This window comes from Balaenoptera ricei, chromosome 9 (assembly GCF_028023285.1).
Source record: "Balaenoptera ricei isolate mBalRic1 chromosome 9, mBalRic1.hap2, whole genome shotgun sequence".
Classification (NCBI taxonomy): domain Eukaryota; kingdom Metazoa; phylum Chordata; class Mammalia; order Artiodactyla; family Balaenopteridae; genus Balaenoptera; species Balaenoptera ricei.
The window spans coordinates 14,755,183-14,763,687 of NC_082647.1; positions in this window are offsets into that span (position 1 = coordinate 14,755,183).

Below are 8,505 nucleotides of genomic sequence, written 5' to 3' on the forward strand. Positions count from 1 at the left end.
AGTCCTCAGTAAGGTCCCCGAATAAAGGGTTCCTCTCAGCTTTTACGTTGTACCTTTTTCTTCTCTCCATACATCCCAGTCGGCTCTGGATAAAAGCCCTGATCCATCGTTTTGAGGGTCTGCCTGGAAACGCATCATTGCCTTAAGGTGTTGAGTGGTTCTTCAGAAGTGGTTTCTGAGATGTGTGCAGGTGCGTGTGTGCGTGTCTCTGCGGGAGTGTGTGAGTGTGTGTGTGTTTGTGTGTGTGTGTGTGTGTGTGTGTGGTGGTGGGGGGTGTGGGTGTTTACCGGGGATCCATTATTTCCCCTGCAAAATCTCATGGGTCCTCCAGGGAGAACACTAGGCTAGTGTCAGGGGTTAGGTTGAGAAGCAGAGAGATCTCCATGGCAAACCAAGCCCAAAAGCTCCCTTCTTCCACATGACCCTCCAAACCCCAAGCCCCACTTCCCCTCCCCCTGCTCCCTGAACTCCACCCGCTCCCCAAGGATAAAAATTCTCGGGGACACCTGGAAAAAATTGAGCATGACATGTGGACGGGCTTCTGGTGCAGATCTGAAGCCTGACAGCCTGGCTAGCGAGGCCTGCGGGAAGAAAGACCCCGGTGGTAGCGAACTTGTGGACAAATGTAGGCGAGGCCAAGTGGCCTTCCCCAAGTAGACCCACCGGTGCGACCCATGCCATCCCCAAAGGTCCAAGCCCTGCGCACAAAGGATGCTCGGGGCTTCCACGCAGGGATGCAGCGTGGTGGTCTCTTCCGGACCTTTGTGATTCAAGTAAAGAAGGGTTCACAACCTTCAGGACCTCCCCGGAATCTGCCTGCCACTGACCCACCGGATCTTTGTCCCAGTGAAGCACTCAACTTGAGCAAAACAGAGGTTACTCCCTAGGAAAAGATGCAGTGCAGACAAGCCACAGGCCAGGAGGAGTCAGAAGATACAAAGGAGAAACTGCAAGCTCGCTGGTGGGATCTCTGCACGGTCATCGGCAGCGGCGAGCACTGTGAACCAGGGCATCAAGGGAATCAAGAACTGCCTAGCTACACTTCGGGTTTGGTGGAAAGTGGCCAAGTTGGTGAAGAGCTCAGCTGAAGGTAAGATGCGTGGTCTGTGAGCTGGGCCATGGATGGGGATGAGGGTAATGGGATATTGGTGTCTCAGTGGCTGCTGCTGCTGCTGCTGCTACTGCTGCTGCTGCTGCTGCTGTTAATGATGATGATAATGATGATGATGATGGTGAGAATTAGGAGGAGGCGGAGGAGGAAGAGGACGAGGAGGAGGAGGAGGAGGAGGAAGGCGATCTGATTGTTTCCCAGCCACCACTGCACAACATCCACTGTTTGGAAGCTAAAGGCAGGCGAGGAAGGCTCGGTGGGGGCAGGGAAAGGGGTGACTGCCATTTCTGGAGCCACAGTGCCACCCAGCGGAATGCGTTATGTGAAAAGCCCAGGCAGCCGAGCTGTGTCTTCTTCCCTGCGCAGGGAAGAGCGAGCCTGTGCTGGGCCGGATGCGTTCTGCCCAAGGCGCAGGAGGTCTACTCCACGGGGTTTCAGAGGCCTCAGTGGGCGCCGTGCCTGCCAGTGCGACCCTGTGGGGGAAAAGCAGGAGCTCTGGGAGCCCCGGACACAGCAGGCAGCTCCCAGACTGTCCAGCCCAGGGAGCAGAGCTTCTCGCGTCAGCCATTTTGCGGGTGGGCCCAGAGGAATTCTGCAACTTTTCCTTCGGTGTCCCTGCTGGGGAGTGCCGGTGTGCCCTGCCTGCGGCCGCACTGGGGTCACGTGACCCCCTTGCTCACCGGGAGCTGAGGGTCTTAGAGGTTCTGGGGCCGGGGCCATTTGTACCGGACACTCCCAGGGGCGGCCATCTCCTGCTGCCCCTGGGGTTACTGAGGGCCTTGTCCAGCTGCAGAAGCAGGGTCCAGTCTCCCGCGGAGAGCACACATGAAGGCACGGCCCAGAGCCCATTGCCCATGTGCACCCTCAGGACAACACACCCACCACAGCCCCACCCCGCGCCGTCCCCACTGAGCCAGTTGCTTCCAGCCCTGTGGCTGTCTCCATCCCTTGAGACCTGGTAACTGGCTTTGACCGAAACCATCTCCGCTTGGTGGCAGTATGGCTCCATCAATGGCAACTAAGCGCCTAACCCCGCCCCCACCACCCCATCAGGCCTTCGACTACCTCCTCTTGTTAGGTAAAATCAAAAGCCAAACCAAACCAACACACACAGTCCCATGAAGGAGGAGAGAAAAGGAAAGAAAGCAGCCAGCCACCGGCACCTACGTGGACCACCAAATGCACAGGACAAAAGGACCAGTGGCCACGAGGCTGGACACCCTGCAGTCCTTTCCACTTCCTTTCCTCCAACTCCCTTTTTCTGGACTCCTGCTCTTGGGAGAAGCAAAAGGCAAAGGCTACACCAAGCGACCTGGCTGGGTGACATTGACTGAGGGTCTAGATCACAGGATTTCTCCTGGACTAGGCGGGGGCCAACATGCTGGTGGCGAAAACCACGCTGGCTTGCAAGTCACATTGTTGCAGGACTCCTGCGTCCCTTTCAAGGCCTGGAGATTCAGCTTGAGGCCACCACGTTGGGCTGGCCCAACAGTGCAGCCAGAAGTGGCTGGCCCAACCTGGAGGCGCCCCCAACATGGGATGCCAAGGACTGACTCTGGGCAGGCTGGCTTGCCCTCACACAGGAACCTTGCAAGGCCAACAGACATCGCCAGTCACAGAGCCCCACACAGGGCGTGATGGTCTGGAGGATGGGCACAGAGTCTGCTCCCACTTGGAGACCCCATTTATCTGGCTAAACAAGGGAGGCTTCAGGTTTACACTGGCAGCTTGGGCCCACCTGCTGACAGACGACTATCTCGTGGAACACAGAATGGCTGCGTGTCCCATTTTGAGAGCCCTCCGGGACGCGTGTTCAGCCATTCTCAGAGTACTTGCCTGCGGGCAGGGGATGGGGGTGGGGGGTGGAGACTGGTGCGAGGGTATATAGGAAAGCACAGGTGACAGCGTGTGTCAGATGTTTGTGGTTGTGTGAGGATGTGCTGTGTGTGCGGGGTAGGAGATAGGGTGTGTGTGTGTGTGTGTCACTGTGTGTGTGTGTACAGGAGCCCGTGCTCTCACACCTGTCTAAGGTGCTTGCCTGGCGTGACATGTGTTTCCGAGGGTATCTGGATGTGGGTGCTTGAGTGCCTGGTCTTGTGAGCAGCGGCCAGCACCAACCTGCCTGGGCTTGTGGACAGGGAAGGCGACCGCTGGTAAGTATAGGTTGAAATCTATTCTATTCCGAACAACGCCATTGGATTGGGAACCAACGGCAAGCAGGGAGCAAGTTGAGGAGGCGCCTACTGGCTCACGATTGGACTTGAAGGGCTTCCATGAGGAGAACAACTGCACGAATGGAAAGTCAGAGAAAATTTTGCAAGCCTTGAGTTCGTCATGCTGTTTCATTGCGAAGTGACTCCTGGATCGTCTTTGGTTTTGTTGATGTTTAGTTTTCTGGGTTTTCCCGGAGGATGGACAATGACTCCAGCAGTGGAGAAGGGAAAAGACGTCGAGGAGGAAGGGGAAGAGTCCAAACTGACCACACGACAGCCTTTCCTACACCTGGGCCTCCCCCTTAGCCAAAGAACAGCCGTGCGAGGAGGACGCTGAGGAAACTAGGCCAGCTCAGAAGAGACAGCGAATGGAATAGAGGGAAGCAGTAACTGACCACCAGCACCACCACCGTCACCATCACCACCACCTCCAACACCATCGCCACGACAACCTCCAGCGTTGCCGTGAATACAGTGCAGGGGCGATTCACTGTGTATCTTTCGCAACATGCACAGGGAGTGACAGGGAGACACAAGCTGCCAGGAAAACAAAGGACAGGCCACCAGGCAGGCCCTTGACCTGGGCAGGGTGGCGGAGGGTGGGAGTGGGGTCCCTCCTGAGTGCCATCAAGGGCTCCGATTCAGCAGTAGGCCTCCCGGCATATAGAAAGCAAAAGGAGAGGCAGAGCCACCTGCTGACATCCTGCGTATGTCATGGGTACACTGCACAGGGCCAAAGAGCCCCGGGATGTACTCAGGGCACGGAAAGGTTAGGTAGAAGCCTGGAACTCTAGGTTAATAGGGGGAGGTAAGGGACACGAGAGGGGGGAGGTAATCGCCGATGGCAATTAAGGGATGGCTGTGAGGGAATGCCCCTTACTCTCCCAGTCCACGGGGGCATTTTCCCTCCACAGGAAAAGTCCATGTATTGCCGGGTTCAGCTTCCAGGCACGCACCCAACCTGCCTATGGTCCAGAGGGAAGAACTGAAAGTAAGGCTGTGAGTGGAAGGCAGGAGCCGAAAGTGGACATCAAACTGACATCAAAAGAAAGAACCATAATCGAGGTGAAGCGTGAAGGCCATCTCCAGGGGCACTGTGTCCCAAGTGGGCAGATGGAACCAGCCGAAGCCTCCTGGGCTTCCTGAGGGAAGAGCCATCAGCCAAGGGTAAGTCTCAGCCACTCAGGCAAGGGGCTGAACCGTGTCCAGAGAGAGGCCTGTTTGCCGATGCTGTAGAGCCCCTCCTGGACGTGGAAATACCAACAGAAAAGGGCAAGGAGGAAGAACAGGGAACAAGGAAGGTAGGGCAAACGTCGGGGTCCACGGAGACGGGCAGAGTGGGTACAAGTGCGAGGGCGTGCGCAGGCGTGCTGTCCTGAATGTAACCATGTGCGGGGGGCGGGGGGGTGTGTGCGTGGGCGAGCCCCAGTGATTGCAGTAACATTAAGCCCTGGCGAACACAGGCAAAGGTGTGAAGCCATGCTGAGAGTAGGGATTCCACACTTGCTGCTGCCAATCCCCGCCCTCCTTCCTCCCTGCATTTTCCCCAAATCAGTGTCCGATGTGCCCTGATGTTTCATGGCTGGGAAAGATCCCCCTTAGCCCCTACCTGCAGGAAGGTGGTGACTTTTGTTGTGGCGGGATGTTTTCCGTGTGTTTGTTTTTTCTCACCAATTTCAAAGGTGGGCCTACTTCCTGGGACAGCTTGGCCTACAAGAATGTCCCAAACAGCCAGTCCACTCCTCAATTCTTAGAGTCCTTAAGATACTTCAGTGTGTGGGAAATCCCTGGGACGTGGATGTGCTTTCCTTTGGAGCTCTCTCCTGCTCGGTCTACACACCCTAGGAAGACTTTAGGCGAGCCAAGAAAGGAAACGTTGAGGAAACTGTAAAGAGCCTCACGATCACCTTCCACATTAACTTCTCCGGGCCACGTGGTGTGAGCGCAGGTAGAGTGGCCCTCCATCTCCTCCCAGTTTCCTGCCTAAGTTGTACAAGGCAAACTCCCTGCTTGATCCCCGGGTGGGGTACGTACCCTCCAGAGAAAGGTGGATGCTTGGGACCCAGGGCTAGTCTCTATGTCGATGTTCTGTGCATCAGCTTCGCAGCTGTTCTCTCTAAGCGGGTCCCAAAGGCTTTTTGGAAGACTTTCCTTCGAGGGTCAGAAAGAGGAAATGAGCCGACAGGCCCACGGGGATGCCAGTTCTCTCCAGCCACAAGGCTAGCAGCCTCAGACACGCGGGTTCTCTTTGGGACATGAAAGAACCCTATGCTTGGAAGCTTCTTCCATCCAGTTTGAGAGCCGCACTTCCACTGCCTCCTAGGATTCCAGGTGTTGCCTTGCCGTCACAATTTCCAAATCTTAGGCCTATGACGGCAGAGTGTCTGGCAGTTCTCAGAGAGACCTTAGGAATGCAGGCTTTTTGGCTCCTTCCACTGACAAACCAGCTCCTCCAGATCCTCTGTCGATAGGCATTTCATGTCAGAATATCTCTGGGCGCCTCATTCCTCCTCCACGAAGTAAGACACAACGGAAATTGCCCGAAAGGGAGGAAGCCCTCTGAGTCCGGCAGAGAGGCAGTCTCTCCCCCTCAGCATTCCCCCATGGCTGAGCCAGGGCATGGGACCGAGAGAGGGAGAAAGACAGCCGTGACCCCGAGCTTTTCCACAATGTAGTATAGGCTCACCCTCAAGCTCACGTCAATCGCCTAGAGAAAACAGCAGCCTCGGTCTGCTTTCCTGTGGCTAGGAAACTTGGCTTTCATTCCTTAGGTGGCACACTGGCTCAGGACTGCCCTGCCCGTAGCACTCACGGGGTGCAGCCCTATTTGTTGAGATCAGCCCTTCTGGCTCTCTCTCGGATGAAGCAACTGGAAAAGAGCCGTTCGTAATCTTCGGACCGTGGGGAGCTCGCCCCAGTCTACACCAGAACTAGCACTCTGAGGAGCTGCTGACGTTTGGTAGCAAATCTCCTCTTCTGAAGAGAAACATTTCGCTGTCAGTGGGTTCCATCAGCCTTGCCATATTTTTCTCAGCTGCCTATGATGGAGGGCAGTCAGTGGGCAGACTCACCTGAGGCCCTCCTTCCCAGACTGTGATACAGACAGACCCGCCGCCTGCTTCAGCCCAAAGGGACGGCTTACGGTGAGGCAAAAAACCCTGTGTTGGAAAGAGTACCTGCCTAACCTCGCCCAAGCACAAGCAAATCGGTCATCGGTCAAAGACTTTCCCACAAGTTGAACATGTTTGCTCCCCTCTAGCCTCCGAAGGCCGAGTTTACCTAGCTAGGACTCACACTGCAGGAAGGGTACTCAGGGTGCTGGTGACTGCAAGTTGTTTCACCAGGCAGCCCACATCGGGTACAGCCACTTGGATTTTCCAGGGGCACAGCGCAAAGGGTGTCAGCTAACGCGCCTCCAGCCTGGGAGGGCCCACATACACTCGCTGAATGGGAAACAAGCCATGCCTTCAGTGTGAAAGGCCGCTATGCCTCTTTGCTTCGGCAGCCCAGGGATAGCGTCAGCTCTGAAATGCCTCCAAAGGAGCAGACTCAGAGACCCTTTGAACCGCAGAGCAGGTGCGGCCCAGACAAGGGACTGCTCTTGGGGCTGACGAACACCCACTGCCCAGCGCCTCTTTTGGCTACACACGTGTAGTGCGAGGGTGTTGAATTCTGCTGCGTGATAACTTCTCCGGGCCACGTGGTGTGAGCGCAGGTAGAGTGGCCTCATCTCCTCCCAGTTTCCTGCCTAAGTTGTACAAGGCAAACTCCCTGCTTGAATCCCGGGTGGGGTACGTACCCTCCAGAGAAAGGTGGATGCTTGGGACCCAGGGCTAGTCTCTATGTCGATGTTCTGTGCATCAGCTTCGCAGCTGTTCTCTCTAAGCGGGTCCCAAAGGCTTTTTGGAAGACTTTCCTTCGAGGGTCAGAAAGAGGAAATGAGCGACAGGCCACGGGGATGCCAGTTCTCTCCAGCCACAAGGCTAGCAGCCTCAGACACGCGGGTTCTCTTTGGGACATGAAAGAACCCTATGCTTGGAAGCTTCTTCCATCAGTTGAGAGCCGCACTTCACTGCTCCTAGGATTCCAGGTGTGCCTTGCCGTCACAATTCCAAATCTTAGGCCTATGACGGCAGAGTGTCTGCAGTTCTCAGAGAGACCTTAGGAATGCCAGGCTTTTTGGCTCCTTCCACTGACAAACAGCTCCTCCAGATCCTCTGTCGATAGGCATTTCATGTCAGAATATCTCTGGGCGCCCTCATCTCTCCACGAAGTAAGACACAAACGGAATTGCCCGAAAGGGAGGAAGCCCTCTGAGTCCGGCAGAGAGGCAGATCTCTCCCCTCAGCATTCCCCCATGGCTGAGCCCAGGGCATGGGACCGAGAGAGGGAGAAAGACAGCGTGACCCCGAGCTTTTCCACAATGTAGTATAGGCCTCACCCTCAAGCTCACGTCAATCGCCTAGAGAAAACAGCAGGCCTCGGTCTGCTTTCCTGTGGCTAGGAAACTTGGCTTTCATTCCTTAGGTGGCACACTGGCTCAGGACTGCCCTGCCCGAAGCACTCACGGGGTGCAGCCCTATTTGTTGAGATCAGCCCTTCTGGCTCTCTCTCGGATGAAGCAACTGGAAAAGAGCCGTTCGTAATCTTCGGACCGTGGGAGCTCGCCCCAGTCTACACAGAACAGCACTCTGAGGAGCTGCTGACGTTTGGTAGCAAAATCTCCTCTTCTGAACAGAAACATTTCGCTGTCAGTGGTTCCATCAGCCTTGCCATATTTTCTCAGCTGGCTATGATGGAGGGCAGTCAGTGGGCAGACTCACCTGAGGCCCTCCTTCCCAGACTGTGATACAGACAGACCCGCCGCCTGCTTCAGCCCAAAGGGACGGCTTACGGTGAGGCAAAAACCCTGTGTTGGAAAGTCCTGCCTAACCCTCGCCCAAGCACAAGCCAAATCGGTCATCGGTCAAAGACTTTCCCCACAAGTTGAACATGTTTGCTCCCCTCTAGCCTCCGAAGGCCGAGTTTACCTAGCTAGGACTCACACTGCAGGAAGGGTACTCAGGGTGCTGGTGACTGCAAGTTGTTTCACCAGGCAGCCCACATCGGGTACAGCCACTTGGATTTCCAGGGGCACAGCGCAAAGGGTGTCAGCTAACGCGCCTCCAGCCTGGAGGGGCC